Raw genomic sequence first — 18,047 nt, 5'->3', positions numbered from 1 at the left:
AGCTATCATGTTCCAAGTTAGTAATAAAATACCCATGAAGACAAAATAATGATAATATTGAGTAGTAATAACTCATTATTTTGAAGCCATAGCTGGTGATTCTGTTTACAATTCTAAAAAGTCAGCTCTTCTCACCACACAAACACTCATGGAAAAATATATGCTCGCATAGACTACATTTTATCTACTGGTGTTCAAGTATAGCATAATATTCTGAGAGGTAAGTATTTAGGAGCCCACTAGTCCACATATGTTTCAAAGCTGTCCCCTACATTTCCATGTCTTCAATCTCATTTCAATTTCTCTCACCATTAAAAATAAAGTTCTTGGCTGGACACGGCATCTCACACCTGTAATCCCAGCACTTTGGGAGGCCAAGGCAGATGGATCACTTGAGGTTGGGAGTTCGAGACCAGCCTGGCCAACATGGCAAAACCCTATCTCTACTAAAAATACAAAACATTAGCTGGGCATTGTGGTGGGTGCTTGTAATCCCAGCTACTCAGAAGGCTGAGGCAGGAGAATTGCTTGAACCCAGGAGGCAGAGGTTGCAGTGAGCCAAGATCACGCCATTGCACTCCAGCCTGGGCAACAAGAGTGAAACTCCATCTCAAAATAATAATAATAATAACAATAAAATTATTCCTTTGGCCACCTTAATACTATAGGTGTCTTTTGCTTTGGACTTATATATCTATGTCACCTCCACCTAAGAAATCACCATTGGTTTCATAAAAACAACAACAGCAACAACAACAATAAAAACTTAAAAATTAAAGGAAAGTAGCAGTTTGGGGAATGTTTCAGTAATGTAGCTGAAAAATGATAAAGACTGTTGAAGAGGACACCAAAAAGTGGAAAGATATTCCATGTTCATGGATTGGAAGAATAAACATTGTTAAATTTCCATACACCCAACGCAATCTACAAATTCAATGTAATCTCTCAAAATACCAATGACATTCTTCACAGAAAGAGAAAAAAATTCTAAAATTTATATGGAACTGCAAAAGACCCAGAACAGCCAAAGCTATAATGAGCAAAAAGAGCAAAACTGGAATAATCACATTATCTGACTTCAAATTATACTACAGAGCTGTAGTAATCAAAACAGCATGGTATTGGCCTAAAAATAGACACATAAACCAATGGAACAGAATAGAGAACCCAGAAAGAAATCCATACATCTACAGTGAACTCATTTTTAGCAAGGGTGCCAAGAACATACATTTGGGAGAAGACAATCTTTTCAATAAATGATGCTGGGAAAACTGTACATCTGTATGCAAAAGAATGAAACTAGATCTCTATCTCCCACCATATACAAAAATTAAATCAAAATGGATTAAGGATTTCAATCTGAGACCAGAAACTATGAAACTACTAAAAGAAAACACTGGGGAAACTCTTCAAAACATTGGTCTGGGCAATGATTTTCTGAGTAATACCCCACAAGCACAGGCAACCAAAGCAAAAATGGACAAATGAGATCACATCAAGTTAAAAACCTTCACAGTGAAGGAAACACTCAACAAAGTTTAGAGGTAACCCACAGAATGGGAGAAAAAATTTGCACATATTAATCCCATCTGACAAGGGATTAATAACCAAAATATATGAGGAGCCCAAACAACTATCTAGTAAAAAATTCTAGTAATCTGATTTGTAAATGGGCGAAAGATCTGAGTAGACATTTCTCAAAAGAACAGGTGTATGAAAAGGTGCTCAACATCACTGATCATCAGAGAAATGCAGATCAAAACTACAAAGAGATATAATTTCACCCCAGTTAAAATGGCTTTTATCCAAAAGACAGGCAATAACAAATGCTAGAGAGGATATAGAGAAAAGAGACCCTTGTACACTGTTGGTGGAAATGTAAATTAGTACAAGCACTATGGAGAACAGTTTGGAGGTTCCTTAAGAAACTAAAAATAGAGCTACCATATGATCCAGCTATTCCACTGATGGGTACATACTCAAAAGAAAGGAAATGAGTATATCAAAGAGATTCTGCCCTCCCATGTTTATTGCAGCACTGTTCACAATTGCCAAGATTTGGAAGCAACCTAAGTGTCCATCAACAGATGAATGGATAAAGGAAATGTGGTACATATACACAGGGTACTATTCAGCCATAAAAACGAATGAGATCCTGTCATTTGCAACAATATGGATAGAACTGGAGGTCATTATGCTAAGTAAAATAAACCAGGCACAGAAAGACAAACTTCACATGTTCTTATTTGTGTGTGCTAAAAATTAAAAGAATTGAACTCATGGAGATAGAGAGTAAAAGGAAGGTTATCAGAGGCTGGGAAGGGCAGTGGAGGAATGAGAGGGGAAGTGGGTTACTGGGTACAAAAAAAAATAGAAAGAATGAATAAGACCTAGTAATTGAGAGTGCAACAGAGTTACTATAGTCGAAAATAATTTAACTGCACAATTTAAAATAGCTAAGAGTGTAATTGAATTGCTTGCAGTACAAAGGATAAATGCTTGAGGTGACAGATATCTCATTTACCTTAATGTGTATCAAAATATCTTGTGTACCCCATAAATATACACACCTATAATATACCCACAAAATTAATTTTTTAAAAAAAGATGAAGGCTTGAATTAAGAAACCAAGAGTGAGCAGGACGAGGTAAGTGAAATTACTATTTTTTTTTTTTTTTTGAGACAGGGTCTTACTCTGTTGTTGCCCAGGCTGGAGTGCAATGGCACAATCTTGGCTCACTGCAACCTCCACCTCCCAGGCTCAAGCCATCCCCAGCCTCAGTTTCCCAAGTAGCTGGGAATATAGGTGCACGCCACCATGCCCAGCTAATTTTTCTATTTAATGTAGAGACAAGGTCTCACTATGTTGCCCAGGCTGTTCTTGAACTCCTGGGCTCAAGCAATCCTCCCATCTCAGCCTCCTAAAGTGCTGGGATTCTGTGCCTGACCTAGAATTACTTCTTTTAAGGTAATGAAGATGACATGGATAAAAGAAAGCAGTATATAGTTACATCCTAGATTTCTGGCTTGACATCTAAATTATGCCATTCACTGAAAGGCAAAAACAGGTCAAAGAGTGAGTTTTAGAGGCTAGAGGGGAAATAGGAGGTTTAGCTTGGGACACATAAAAGATGCCAAGTGGACATCTACTCCCACTCCCACCCCACAAGAACCCAAGTTTTTGTGAGACAAGTTTCATGGTCTCACAAAGGAATGATGCGGCAGATTGAATTATAGTGCATTAAGAAGAGACAAGGAAGTAAGGGATGCGGATAACAGTGTAGATCCTTGTGGTCTTTTAAGATTTGCCAGGAGGTACAGGATGGAGGGAAGCTGTCAGATTTATACATCAGGGACATAGGTGCAGCAGTGTGGTTGGAAGAGAGGCAGAAATTGAAGCTGTATCTGCATAGTGTTTACTATGATACTAAGAAAATGTACTAATTGTTCAGTAAAAAGGGAGAGGGAGAGGACTAGTTAGCAGAACCAAGGGATAGTTGTTGGCTGATTAAATATTTGCCGGTCAGTTTAAAATGAGATGACTTGAAAACAAACGTATATATCCTCCCAGCCTCAGCAGACCACATGGAAAGCGTAGTTGGAAAAGGTTAGTATTAAAAATAAAGTTGCACTCTACTCTCTTCCAAACAGAGAGAACCGAGAAAAGGAAGAGGATCATGGAAGTAAAATAGCATCCCTCCTTGTCTCACATGTCAAATTATGTAGGCAACAGAATTCAACTGAAGAATGACACGATGTCAGAAAGTTTCATAGGACAGAAGAATTTAAAGCATACTTTGCTGAAAACTAATTCAGAAGTTTTGCTCCTTAGAAATGATATTTCCCCAGGGAAAGTATAGGTTCCTGCCAAGACAGAGAGAGCTTTTGCTTTCCCCACTAATGTTTTTGAGTGATCCCTCTCACTTTTCAACAATTATAATTTTGGTTCGGGTGTTTGAAATCGTTTCAATCTGACATCTGGAACAATTACATAGCATTTCTAGGAAACCAGCTTTTTTTTTTCCCAAGAAAATTACATATGGTAACACATCTTCCTTGAAAATTCAGTGCTTCAGATTCTTCACAATTTTGTACTCCACTAGAGAAAGTGAGCACAGCACAGTGGGAGGTCATCATGGTAGAGAGAGGATAGACTTTAAAATCAAGCAGGCTGGAGCTCGACTGTCAGCTCCGTTAGCGACTAGCTGCACTGCTGCACTGCTCCAAGCCCCAGTAAAACGGGGCTCCGATAATAATCTCTGCCCTGTGGTTTTGTTGTCACGCTTAAGTGAGATAGCACATTCCAAGCTCAAATACGTGGTACATAGAACCTGTTCAATAAATGGAATCCTCTAGTACATAAATTACTTTAAAACAGTTGATAAGAAGTTAAGGTTATCAATAGTCTAGTAAATAACCACTCATTTTGATGTGGCTTTGGATGATGAGAACACAGTATCAAGAAACCTCTATAAATCAAAAAATGCTCTGTTGAATAAGACCATGAAGTTCAAGACAAGCACAGATTATTATATTAGTAAATTGTATATTTCTTATTGCTGCTGTAACAAATCACCACAAACTTAGCTGCTTAAAACAACACAAATGTATTGCTTTACATCTCCGCAAATCAGAAACCCAAACAGGTTTCAACGAGCCGCTATCAAGGTGTGGGCAGGTCAGGGCCATGCTTCTCCATTGGGAGTTCCAGGGGAAAGTCCGTTTCCTTGCCTTTTCCAGCTCCTGCGGCTGCATTGCTTGGCTTGTGGCTCCTTCCTCCATCCTCAAAGCCCATCACTCTCATCTCTGCGGCCATCTTTTCTCTCCTACCCAGATCCTCCAGGGCCTCTGTTTGATAAGGACCCCTGTGATTACATTGGGCCCACCTGAATAATTCCGGATACTCTCCCCATCTCAAGGTCCTTACTCATATCTGCAAAGTCCCTTTTGCCAGGCAAGGTAATATATTCACAGTCCTGGGGACCAGGACACAGACATCTTTGGGGTGGGGGAGCATTACTCAGTCTATCAAAAAAACAAAGGCGAATTACACAGATATGACATGTAGAAAGTAGCAGTTTGACAGTAAAAGGCTTGAAGTTTATTGTGGAACCTAATCTACACCACAAACAAAAAGGAAGTGCTGTGATCTAAACAGCAAACATGATACTGGAGTAAGATAAGTCGAAAGCTTTGCTGTTTATTTACAGCTGATTAGGACTTGAGGAGAGCTGCTATTACTAGTTTTGTATAATGAGCTATGGGACAGACTCTAAGGAGAAAAAGTATAAATTACAAAAGTAATTGAGGAGGAAAAAAATAAGTCTTCTGAAAAAAATTAAGGAATTGCAACTGCGTAGCTTGGGAGGGGAAAAATAGCATAAATCCTAATAATTAATTGCTAGGGTACAGGTGTGGGCCAGAGATAATTAGCAGGAAAGGTTGATCATGTGTTCTCCATGTTCACAGAGAGCTGACAAAAAGAGGAAATGAGCCAAACTGCAGTGAGGAGCTGGGCTTTTAAAAAAGGAAGTTCTTGACCATGAAGATCAGACTACCAAGGGAAGCTGTGTAATCTCCATCCTTAAAGAGCTTTAAAAATAGTATAAACAGCCATCTGCACAAGATGATTTATGCATTGACCTTCAGGAGGCGGGCCCAGATCATCTCATGAAGTCCCTTCCAAGTGTGGGATTCTATGATTTAATCAGTATGTGATTTTTCTCAGCTCTACATTTTGTGAGATAACCAGCAGATGGAAGCCACAAATTCCCCAACATCATACCAAAATCATGGTTCCTCACACTGGTAGGGCCCAGTCAAGCTTGCCAAATTGGCATCCGTTGTAAAAATCATTGAAGGACCCACCTCAAACATTTATTTATCTCCTTGTGGGTGTCTGGACCACCCATGTCCACAAAATGCAGATAATCTTTACATCGATTCATGTGCATTTCGCTCTGATTTAGCATAAGAGAAAGTTGCATACATTAAAAGCATTTGTCTGGTTGTGAAGCCTGAGACAGCAGCTCTCAAAAATATTATTAGAGATTTACAGACCCTAGTCTAAGCAGAAATGAGGCTGATTGGACACTTTCCTGAAAAAAAGTTTACAACACACTTGGGCCTCAGTTGTTTTCACTTAGATAAGAGACATGGTTCTCTGTATATATTCGTTTGTTTATTGAACAAATATTTGGGCGCAAACTGTATTCTAGGTAAAGCATAAAGCATTGGGGCTGGGGGGACAACAGTGAGGCAAATACTGCTCTTCCCTCACAGAGCTTAGTGTCTCCTCCAAATAAGCAGGCCATTTTGATGCCAATCAATAAAAGCTACAACACAGTTGCAAACAAGGTGCTATGGGATAGCATATGAAGAGCAAACAACCCAGTCTTAGGGGACCTAAGAGGATTTTGGGAGGAAATAATGCCTAAGCTGGGATCTGAAGGATGATTCAGTGCTTCTGGGGGAGGAAGAGTGGTGGAGAAGTATTTCATGGAGAGGGAACAGTGTGGTGAGAAGCTGGTAGAATGCAGCAGTGTGGAAAGTGAGAAGCATTGGAATGTGGCTGGAGCATGGAGGACAGACAGGGAGGAGGGAGGGGGGCTGGGAGAAGGGAGAAAGCAAGGGCAAGTCAGAGATGAGGCTTCAGAGGTCATGAGAGGCCTCAAAAGCCATGCTAAAGAATTTGCACTTGATGTGCAGGTAATGAGCAGCTGTTGAATGATACAGATCAGATTTGTCCTTTCGAAAGATTTATTAGCACACTTTTAAATGTAGAGGACAGAAAAACATTTACATTTGCTTCAGCAAAAGGAAAGGCTTATCTGAGGAATACTGGGAATCCAAGGAATCCAAGGAGTAACTGAGCATCCAAAAGGAGCGAAGCAACAGAGCTAGGGAGGGGGAGCACAGTGGTGCTGCCTCATTCATCGCCCGCTGCTGCTTCTTTGGGCTTCTTCCTCTCCACTTGCTCTTTCTGTTTCTCCAGCTTACACTAATGGACACCCAAAGCTTCTGAATTTTAAGCTCCCAGTCTTGACAATCCAGAGACAGACTGGCCCAATTCTCTTGTTTCCAAATTCAAAATTCCAAGGAAGAAGACTTACAGGCCCAGCTTTAGTCTAGGAGCTCATCTCTGGACCAAGGAGCTGTGGCCAGGAAGCTCTGTGCATTCCAACGGGGCAGCTGCTGCTGCAGCCACTGAATGGGAAGGAGAGTGCGTTCCCAGAGATGGAAGGCAGGGCTGCTTTCTAGATTAGCCATGTATCCTTGCAGCAGCCTCCATGGACTGATGGATGGGAAGACTGGAGGCACAGACCCAGTGTGGAGATGGCTGCGTGTGTATAGCTTGTGCCTGAGGCCAGTTGGGAGATGTGCGGTCTCCACTGAGACCAAGAACTACCCAACCGCACTGGCCACTGGCCCAGGGCAAGCTCTGGCTCTCCATTAGTCCCCATGGGCCAGAGGACAGGTTGCTCCCCTGGTGTTCTTTATTCAAAACTATAACTGCTGGCAGGCTCTGCTCTCATGTATGAATTTCCAATCAGCATGCTTTTACTCAAATTGTTCTTTTGTTTCATTGTGTTACTAAAAAAAAGTCTGACAGGTTGGCATGCTTGTTTATGTGAATGTCTGGAACTGCAATTTCCTGTATGTTCATGCAGGATCACTATATAGGCTACCGTTTATAATATTCTCGGAAACAGTCAGTATTTAAAAATATTTTCTTAAATTAGTGCTGAAGTGTGAGATGTAAACCTTTTTATTAATGAATAATTTACCTCCCTTCAATTCTCCATCAGGTTTAAATTTCTGCCATTAGACTCTACATAGAACAGTATGTATGCAATTACATGTTTAACCACTAGATGGCACCATACATCTTTTATTCTAATTATCTCAATAACTTAAATGGGATTTGCGTTTTTGTTTATTGCTTTCCACAGAGTAATGATATTTTCGCACTAGTTATTGAATATTCATTAGTGTCACTACTTATTTGTGATACTGCCTTTAACCATATACTAAATTTTTAAGTGTGCTAGACAATATTTCCTAGGAATTTCTTTCCTTTATCTGTCAATCCTTACTGTAAAACCATGCTGTTTTAATTATTTTTGTTTTACAATACCTTCTAAAACCTGCTGTCACCAGTATTCATCTTCAATTATGTCTTTGTTTTCAAAATATTTTTTATCCATTAATTTATCCAAATGAAATTTAGGTTTATTTAATCAGTTTTTTAAAAAAAATTCTACAATGGCACTTGTATTGGAATTGCTAATAAATTTAAAAATAGCAATAACAATAGATATAAGTCAATTTGGAAGGAAGTTCCAACTTTGCAGTATTTATTTCCTTCAGCAAAATGAATGCTTTGAAACAGTGATGTAGACAACTGCATGTACATAGTTTTTGGTGTGTGTGTGTGTGTGTGTGTGTGTGCATGTGCAGAATAAAGTAATATATAGAGATATAGAGAGAAGCATATTCAAACATACATTATAAAAGATGAAAAAAATGGAGGGGATATTTTCACATCTAACTAACTATAGGTAGATTGGCTAAATTTATTATTATATAATTCAAATGGGATATTTTGCTCCATTAAACATAATGATTTCAAATGATATATACAGCATGGTAACATATTTGTTTAAAAAATAGAGACAAAAGAAAACAGGTAGTAAGCTAACTTATTCTCTCTGAGAGGTAAAATTATAACTAACTCCTAGTCACTTAATGCTTTTCAGAATTTTTTACATTTTCTATACTGACATGTATTACTTTCATAATCAAAAAAGAAAGGCAAACTTCTAAGCCTTTAAAACAGTTGAGCTTTATGGAAATTTCAAAGATATACCATTTTCTTATACAGATTGATTTATTGCTCAATTTTTCATAACAATTACTAATTCAATAAATACATCCAGTGATATTCAAAGTAAGGAGAACTTCCATAGCTAGGAGAGAAACTTTATGACCTGTGCATGCCCCCTGCTAGAGCCTCAGGGAGTTGATGTTATAACATGTTGCAGGTCACAGTGGTTAGAAGTGTTTATGCAGGACCCTTCACCTCCACTTCTCTCGATATGTCCAACCTCTCAGGCTTCCCAGTCCTCTCCTTCTAGTAAGTGACAAAAATCAGAGCTTCTCAAACTTTCTGGTCTCCAGGCCCCTCTTAAAAATTGGCTATCCCTAAAGGACTTTTGTTTATGCAGGCTATATCAATTAACATTTAACATATCCAAAATTAAACAGAAAGTCCTAAATATTCATTTTATTGATTTAAGTTAAAAGAATAGTTCCATTACAAGTTAACATAAATAATACTTTTTATGAAAAAGACTGTGTATTCCAAAACAGAAAAAATAACAAGAAAAATGGCATTGTTTTACATGACTTAATAGAAGACAGGTGGATTCTCATGTTTGCTTCTGTACTCTGTTTACTATCATATTTTGCTGTCATAAGTTATCTAGCCTCTGGCAAACTTCATTGTACACTCCCAAGACAAAAAGAGCAAAAACAGCAAATGACATCTTAGTATCATTAGGAGAATAGTTATGACCTGAAAAAAGGTCTTAGGGAACCCCAGGGGTTCCCAAACCACACTTTGAAACTAATTACTGAGCTGGATTAAACTAACTGAATTATCATCACTCCACATTCTTTCCTTTTTTTCTTTCTTCTCTAATATTCACGAGCTCAATTAAAACTGAAAAAAAATAATGGCGAGAATAAGAACACTAGCATGAAACAATGGTCCCTCATTACCCACTTGCTTGTGTGGAATGACCAGAACTTTCCTTTTTTTTTTTTGAGACGGAGTCTCTCTCTGTCGCCCAGGCTGGAGTGCAGTGGCGCGATCTCGGCTCACTGCAAGCTCCGCCTCCCGGGTTCACGCCGTTCTCCTGCCTCAGCCTCCTAAGTAAGCTGGGGATACAGGCGCCCGCCACCATGCCCGGCTAATTTTTTTGTATTTTTAGTAGAAACAGGATTTCACCGTGTTAGCCAGGATGGTCTCCTGACCTCGTGATCCGCCCGCTTCAGCCTCCCAAAGTGCTGGGATTACAGGCATGAGCCACTGAGCCCAGCCTGACCAGAACATTTTAAGCCAGATCTGCATGCATTCTGGAAGTGACGGGGTTTGTTGAGGTCATCTCTACCCTCGTGCCACCATATATCACCAGCACTTCCTGGTTACTCCTTGTTAATCTTTGGAGATAATTAACTTATGTTTCACTTTGTCTACTTCTAATTCTCTCCTACTTATTAGTGAGTTCAGTATCCCTATAGATGATCCTTTCCAATGTCTGTTCTCTCAGTTCCTTGGCCTCCCTACTTCTAGAGATATTGTTCTCCTCTTTACCTTGGCCACTTATTCCCATGGATAAACAATTGTACTTTTACCATAACTGCAAACCCTCCATAACATCAATTTTAAGCAGCTTACTATTCTGGTCAATAACTGCTATTTTTCAACTCATTTCCTGAACCCCAATTCCAATAGTCCCCTAACCTCACAAACAACCACAATCTGCCTGGAACTCTCTTCCCTAATTAGTCACTTGGCTCAATCCATCCTGCCGTCTTCAGTCTATTGATCCTGCTGGTTTTCCTTGCAGCCTCACTTACTTCCTCATTATCTTGCTTAAATTTCATGGTCACTCATTATAATCACTCCCTTAAATTTGCCCCCAACTTCTCTGCCTTACTTTTGTTCATCAAACTCTCTTGGATAAAGCCAAACCCTAGTTAAATTTGACATTCTGCCTACACTGTGACTACACTCACACAAATGAATAGATCTAGAGAAAAATCCACTAATGACATCAATATAGATTCATGATCATTAACATTACCAGGGCGATTAACACTGCCTAGCAATTGTACTGTATTTCCCTAGATAATTTACTGTTCTACTCTCTATGTGGTTATTTCTTACCTTCTCTCTTCTCAGATTCCAACACCTCCTCCTCCATCCTCATTCCCAGCTTATGGCTTTGCTTCCTGTGTAACTAAGAAAACTGAAGCCATCAGAAGACACCCTCCATGTCCTCCTCTGATGCGTGTGTGTACACATGTTCCAGCTCTCTTCCTGCGATATAGTTGAGCCATCCCCATTTCTGAAGGCCAGCCCCTCCAGTACAGCCCTGGATCCCCTCTGCTCTAACCTACTCAAGTCATTGTTCCAGCCATTTTCTTCTCTCCTCTCTCATCAGTGTATCCTCTCTTTTTTGTCTGTATTGTCTGGTAAAACCTTTCATCATCCTATTGTCTTTGTAGCTAATGCCCATTCTTTTCCTTACCTTAAGAAAAAAAAGTAACAAAACAAAACACAGCTCTTTGAAAAAGCTGTTTATCATTGCCTCTAATTTAGCTCTTCCTGCTCTCTGTTGAACCTACTCTAATTGAAATTTATTTAATTTTTTCCCCCAATTTGCTCCTATCAAGCTCACCAGTAACTTCCACATTGCTAAATCCAGTGCTCAATTCTCAGGCTTCATCTTCCTTGAAAAGAATTTGACATTTGACAGAATTTTTCACTCTCTCCCTCTTAGAAACTCTCCTCACCTGGCTTCCAGAATATGTTGCTGTCTTGGGTTTCCTCTGTGTGACAACTATGAAGGAAGAAAAGAGCAGAGTGTCGGTTGGAATTGCACAGGTCTCCGTATTCATTAGGAGATTAGGTCAGAAAGAAAAGCAGTTGAAGAGAGAAGGCTCAGGTGGCTCACTTGGGACTGAAAGAGAGCGAGAAAATGACCTTTGCATGATGCGACAGGAAGACATTGAGCCTGATAAGATCATCTCAGTGAGCAGACGGATATTGACATTCAGCACATCAGGTCCTGAAGATCAAGGATCTAAGCAAAAAGCCAAGAGATGCAGCAACGACAGGGAAGGGTAAAGATAAGGGTAATAATATCAAAAATCCCAACTTCAGCGTGGTAACCAGATTGTACTAATGCATATATATGTACTACCATGCATATATTTACTGTCTAACTTTTACAAAGTGTTTTCACATCTATTAATTGATTTCTTCACAGTATCCCTAGGCAACACAACTATTGTTATCCTAATTATATAGATGAAGAAACTGAGGCTTGCAGAGGTTAAAACAACTGTCTAAGATTATACCAGGAATTTTAACAGAGTTGGGACTAGAAGCCTGATCCAGAAAAATCAAGAAGCAGTTCCCAGGCAGTTTCTTTCTAACACAGAAATCCTGGGCAACTGAGTCAGAAGCATCTGATGGCTTGGTCCAGAGAGACCAGAGAATCAGCATCAGATCTTGAGACGGGGTGCCAGGTATGGATGGCACAGGGCTGGGTGGAAATAAGTAGCAACACTGACAAGCCAGCGTCTGTGAAAAGGGCACTTTATGAAGGCCAGGATCCCAGTAGAAGGAGATGAGCTGAGCTGAGCTGAGCTGAGACAGGTAGCCGTAGCAGGTGGGTTCACCTGATTGAGGGGGTACAGTGGAGGTAGCGGAAGACAAGTAATATCTGACAATCATCCCAAAGAATAAATGAACCCACAATTCTCTGTGGAAAATCTGACGTTTAGTTCCCGGAGTTGTTAGGCCTCCAGCCTAGGGAAGAGGAAAATATTTGATGTTTGATAGCCATTGGAGACTGAGTGAGAGATGGGAAAGATAGATTTTTTCCCTCTTAACTTAAATTCATCATTTGAGGAATTTCAAACAGTCCATGGAAAGTGCATAATCCTTACAAAGTAGAGGAATAAACAAGTTATTTCCTTGACCTGCCGTTTGTCACTCTCGTTGGAACAGGATTTTTGAAATTTCCAGTATAAGAAGTATATTGAACAAGCATGGCCCATTGTGAAATCACAGCACTCCCCTTCAAGTGTTCAGTGGAGTTAACCTTCCCTTGCCCCAGTTGAACATTCACGTGCATCCCAGGACTTTTCTAGATACTCTTGGGTGTGTATGTGAGGACAAGAACATCCTACAATCCCTTTAGTAACAAGTGAGTGGAATTCAGTAATCAGAACATCTTACATAACCAGAAACTGAAACTGATTTAGCACTAAACCTTTTCCTGTCCCTGTTCCTTGGCTGCTCCGCTGTGGATAGCTTATTCTCTATTCCTCACCCAGTGCTTTCCCTCCTCCCTTCTGATGCCCTCCCCACAGCTTGCTAGCCAGTTTCTGGGTTAAGGCCAGAGCTAGAAGAGAGACATGGTAAAGGGCCAGGAAATGTCCTTCTTGTACTGGCTTCGGGCTTTCCAGGCCTGGCAAATGTTTGCAGATGAGTCTTTCTTTCATGGGCACTTTCACGGGCATCTTGTAGGTTCCCTGGTGGGCCCCTGCCCTGCAGTCCGGTCCTGGGTTAATGCATCCTATTATGGGTGGTCCAAGGTAGGTAGGGTGACCAACCATCCCAGCTTGTCCAGGAATATTCCCCTTTTAGCCTAAAGGTCCCACATCTTGTGAAACTTCTGAGATCCGGGCAAACCAGAATGGTTAGTCAGGGGTTACTCATGAGTCCTTCTGTAGCCCTTAATTATCTGATATTAACTTCAACTTCTGGCTTCTGGCCCTTCAACCATCTAGGGCCCTTGTACAAATTCATAAAAAACCCACACTGACTCACTTGCCCAATCACCCCACACATAGCTAGTCCACAGAAAATATTCCTTTGCCTTTGAAATCTGAAGGTATAAGCTTTCCACCCTGCCTGAATTCAATATTTGTGAAAGTCATCTCCATGTGCATAGGCAAAGCAGCTCGCTGGCCTCCCTTCCCCTTTTCTGGAGAGAATTCAGGATTGTCCTGGGCCCATTTGAATGAATTCCTTCCCATCACCTCTGAGAAGGCTTGGCAATGGCCAAGGGGCCTCGAGGGGTACCCAGTCTGGGCTTCTTGGAAAGATGCATAGTATTTGTAGATGTGGTCAAATCTGCTATCACCCTTATGTTGTATCTGCTGAGCCTACAAATTACAAATTTCCCTAACCATGGAGGCCCCTATCTAGGTCTGTTTTATATGGTGATAATAAATACCTTACTGATTAAATCACCTTTTAAAAACACTAATTTTAGGCTGGGCACAGTGGTTCATACCTGTATTCCCAGCACTTTGGGAAGCCGAGGTGGGCAGATCACTTGAGGTCAGGAGTTCGAGACCAGCCTGTTCAACATGGAGACAACCTCATCTCTACTAAAAATACAAAAAAAATTAGCTGGGAGTAGTGGTGCTCACTTGTAATCCCAGCTACTCGGGAGGCTGAGGCAGGAGAATCAATCGCTTCTGGGAGAAGGAAGTTGCAATGAGCTGAGATCGTGCCACCACACCCCAGGCTGGGCAACAGAGCAAAAACTCTGTCTCAAAAAATAAAGAAAGAAAGAAAACAAAAATGCTAATTTTAATAAAAATAAAGCTATTAATTTAAATGAAAAAATAAATACAAACTTTTAATAACATACAAGATTTTTAATAAAAAATAAAGATAATTCCTTATCTTCTTGCCATTACTCTCTTTGAATTTTTACAGCTTAAGTTGCTCCTAACTTCAAGGAAGGTGATTCAAAACTTTCCAAATGAACTCTTGGAGGTCTCCCTTACTAAACATGGGGTAAACCTGAATGGAGCAACTGATCTTTCCAAATAAATCATTTCAAAATTCTCCTCTACGTCACCTCTTTCCATTCTGAAAGTGGTTGAGGGGATTCAAGTCATGGAATGTAAATTTCACATACTGTGATCTGGCTTTGGAATATCACATCAATTCTATCTTGGTGTCTCAGTCTCTAACTTTAATTTTAACACTCTATTACACAAGAAACAAAATAAAAACTAACCCAGTAGGTGGCACCTGCAGAAATATATGCAGAGCATGTGTGGCAGATTGTATTTTCCAAAAATGGCCGTAGCAATATTTATGTTCCCACATACTCTCCCAGAACCTTGACATCCTTCCATCAAGCAGTGGAATCTATTATCTCCCCTTTGAATATGGGACACCTCAATGACTTGCTTCTAACAAATACAATGTAGTAGACGTGATGCTGCCTGACTTCCTAGATGAATTAAAAGAAGGCAATATAGCTTCTGACTAGTTCCTCTCCCCACCCCCCTCTATCTCTCCTCTCTCTCTCTCTCTCTCTCTCTGTCATAATCTGGACCAGTGATAAAATTTGTGGAACCCAGGAGAAAATGAAAATGAGCAGCCTCTTCTTTCAAAACAGTGGCAAGCACAGAGCCCTATTCTGTGTGTGAGTCTTGTGTAACTACACAGGACACAAACCCATAAAGCAAGCCCTGTTTAAGATGCTTATCTTTGAAAATCAGCCACCATGTTGACAGGAAGCCCAGCCCAAATGGAAGAGTTATGTGTAGCTATTCCACTTGACAGCTGCTTAGTCAACTTGGACAGCTCTAACAAAATACCATAACTGGGTGTCTCAAACAACAAACATTTATTCCTACAGTTCTGGAGGCTGAAATTCCAAGATCATGGTGCTAGCAGGGTCAGGTTTTAGTGAGGGATCTCTTACTGGTTTACAGACAGCCACATTTGGCTGTGTCCTCAGATGGTGGAAAGAGGATGAGCTAGCTCTCTGACCTCTTCTTATAAGGGCACTAACCCCATTAATGAGTGTTCCTTGCTCCTGACCTAATGACATGCCAGAGGCTCTACCTCCAAATGCCATCCCACTGTGGATTAGATTTGAACATATGAATCTGTGGGAGACACAAACATTCAGTCCACAGCAGTAGTCCTAGAAATACCCTCAGCAACAGCCAGAAGCACCCCCCAGACATGTGAGTGAGCAAGCATTCAGATGATTCCAGCCCCAGCCTTTGAGTCTTCTGGATATGGCTCCTGGCCTCACACAGAAAAGCTGCCCTCCCTGTGCCCTGTCCAAAGAATCCATGAACATAATAAAAGGTTGTTTTGCACCTCTAGATTTGGGGTCACTTGTTACTCAGCCAAGTAACTAGAAATGCATGACTTAGACACAGGACTTATGAAGGATATGCAGACCAGTCACACCTGCCCTGTCTCTGACATGGCAGCATCTCCCAGAAGCATGTCTTCTAATACCATCTGAGTCCTCCCCAGTGTTTCTCCAAGTCTCTGGACTACAACCACCACAACACCCTAGCAACAGAACCCAAAACTCTCCCTCTGCAGCCTTCTGCTGCCTGAAGCAGCTGCTGCCTTAGACATCTTTTCCAGTATCGAACCTTCATGGTCTTCCACATGAGGCTGTGCAGCTCCATGAGGACCACGGAGACCACTCACTCAATACCACAAGCAACCCTTCAAGTACAGTCATCACCAATGAGACTTGTCCCCAACTTCAGATTTGGGGTTACCCTTCCAGCAACCATACCCATTAAATTGGGAATTTATGTATCATTTACATCAGGGTTTCTATGAAAATGAGTCTGAGGCTCAAACTTCATAGTTTTGAAACTCAACCTTTTCATTGGTTCAGAACCACAATCCAAGCTGTGATCGCATACGCTCCGTTAGACTTAAATAACTGTTGGGATTCAATGACTCTGTCCTTTCTGCCTGCTTATTTGAGTGCCTTTGGAAGCCATATCTCCTGGAATTTAGCACACTCAACCCATAGCAAATTAATATGTCATAGCATAGAATTTTGTACTTCTAAAAGAAGTACAAAAATGAAAACTAACTAGAAGGTTAGACATTTTTTAGGTTTTACAAATTATGAAACCATGACCACTAAAAGAAACTCATCCATTATACAAAATGATGTTATGAGTTATTTTGAAAAATATCGGAATGTTCTCAAAGTAAATGGTGTTTTTACCATAGTAAATTTATTCCATGCAACAACTTACTGAATTATTTGCTTTGCTCTTGTTAGTTCCCAAATTCAGCTGTTCCTAAGTGAAGATGCCTTTTTCTCTAAGTTTTCCTTTCCATCATACATTAGTGCCTGTACCATTTCTAAGCCATGTAAACATTAACTTACATAATACATAGTTTTTATGAACCAAAATGTTCTCAAATTTTGAAAATATTTCTTACATTTCTCTTTGGTATCCAATTGCCAAACAAACTTAAATTCAAATTTCTATCAAACTTGTTTTCTGTATCCAAACCACTCTAATTAAACACACCAAGCATAATAAAAAATAAAATAAAAAATTAAAATAAAATAGCATTGCATCCTTAAAGGATTATGTTGAATTATTTAAAAAAAAAAAAAACAAATCTGCAGTGTTGTTTTTTCTGTTTTTTTTCTCTTTTCTTTTTCCTGAATCATGTCCAAATTAAACCAAGCATGACCATAAAGAAAGGTTATCAAAATACTCACAGTTCAGGCTCCCTACAGGACCGTTCATACTGCTATAGTATTACAAAGTAGTAATAAAAGTAAGTTATGAGGAAATGTGAATTCCTAGCAAGAAAATCTAAAAACAGGATGTTAGAGAACAATGGAAAGCCACCCTGCCTAGTGGTGTACGTACAGTTAGAGAAATTGGCCAACCAAATTCTATTATAAAATAAAGAGAAACAGTATCATTTTTAAAGCACTTTGGAATATTTTTACAGTATTTTGCTCCAAGTAGACACTCAATTATACATTTGCTAAATAAAATAATACAGATTATCTCATTGTTTTACTCCTCAACAACCTTGCAAAAGGGATAATACTATCACTATTACTCAGGAGAAGTTCTGGAGTTCTACAGCTACCATTGTGGCCAATGCTTTTCCAATATTACACATCTGACACTGCATTCACTCTTTCATTCATTCATTCATTCATGCATGCATCCATTCATGAACTCTTCAAAGCCAAACTTGTGATTAGTGTATTCAAGGAGAACAGGAGAAAGCAATGCAGTGGGGGAACAGAGACATGTAACCACAGCACTGCATTGCACAATAGTGGTGTCATAGAGATAAACTGCTCTGGGGTCAGACAAGGCTCCCTGGAGCAGCTGACACTCAGCTGAATATTTAAAGCGGAGACTAACGATGTTGTTTCAATCCATTTTGTCTTAATCAGCACTTCTCAAACTA

The 18,047-nt window shown here is 40.0% G+C and overlaps 1 long non-coding RNA gene across 1 annotated transcript in view; it reads right to left on the bottom strand.

Moving 5' to 3' along the window:
• The window catches only part of LOC109025945 (uncharacterized), a 58,412-nt gene extending 40,986 nt beyond the window's left edge, over nt 1–17,426 (bottom strand). The window contains exon 1 of the long non-coding RNA XR_002004903.3: nt 17,335–17,426. This is a non-coding gene — a long non-coding RNA (uncharacterized lncRNA). The remainder of the gene's footprint in view (nt 1–17,334) is intronic.
• Between the last annotated feature and the right edge of the window lie 621 nt (nt 17,427–18,047).

Source organism: Gorilla gorilla, chromosome 11 (assembly GCF_029281585.2).
Source record: "Gorilla gorilla gorilla isolate KB3781 chromosome 11, NHGRI_mGorGor1-v2.1_pri, whole genome shotgun sequence".
Lineage (NCBI taxonomy): Eukaryota > Metazoa > Chordata > Mammalia > Primates > Hominidae > Gorilla > Gorilla gorilla.
This window is presented reverse-complemented; position numbering and strand designations above follow the sequence as displayed.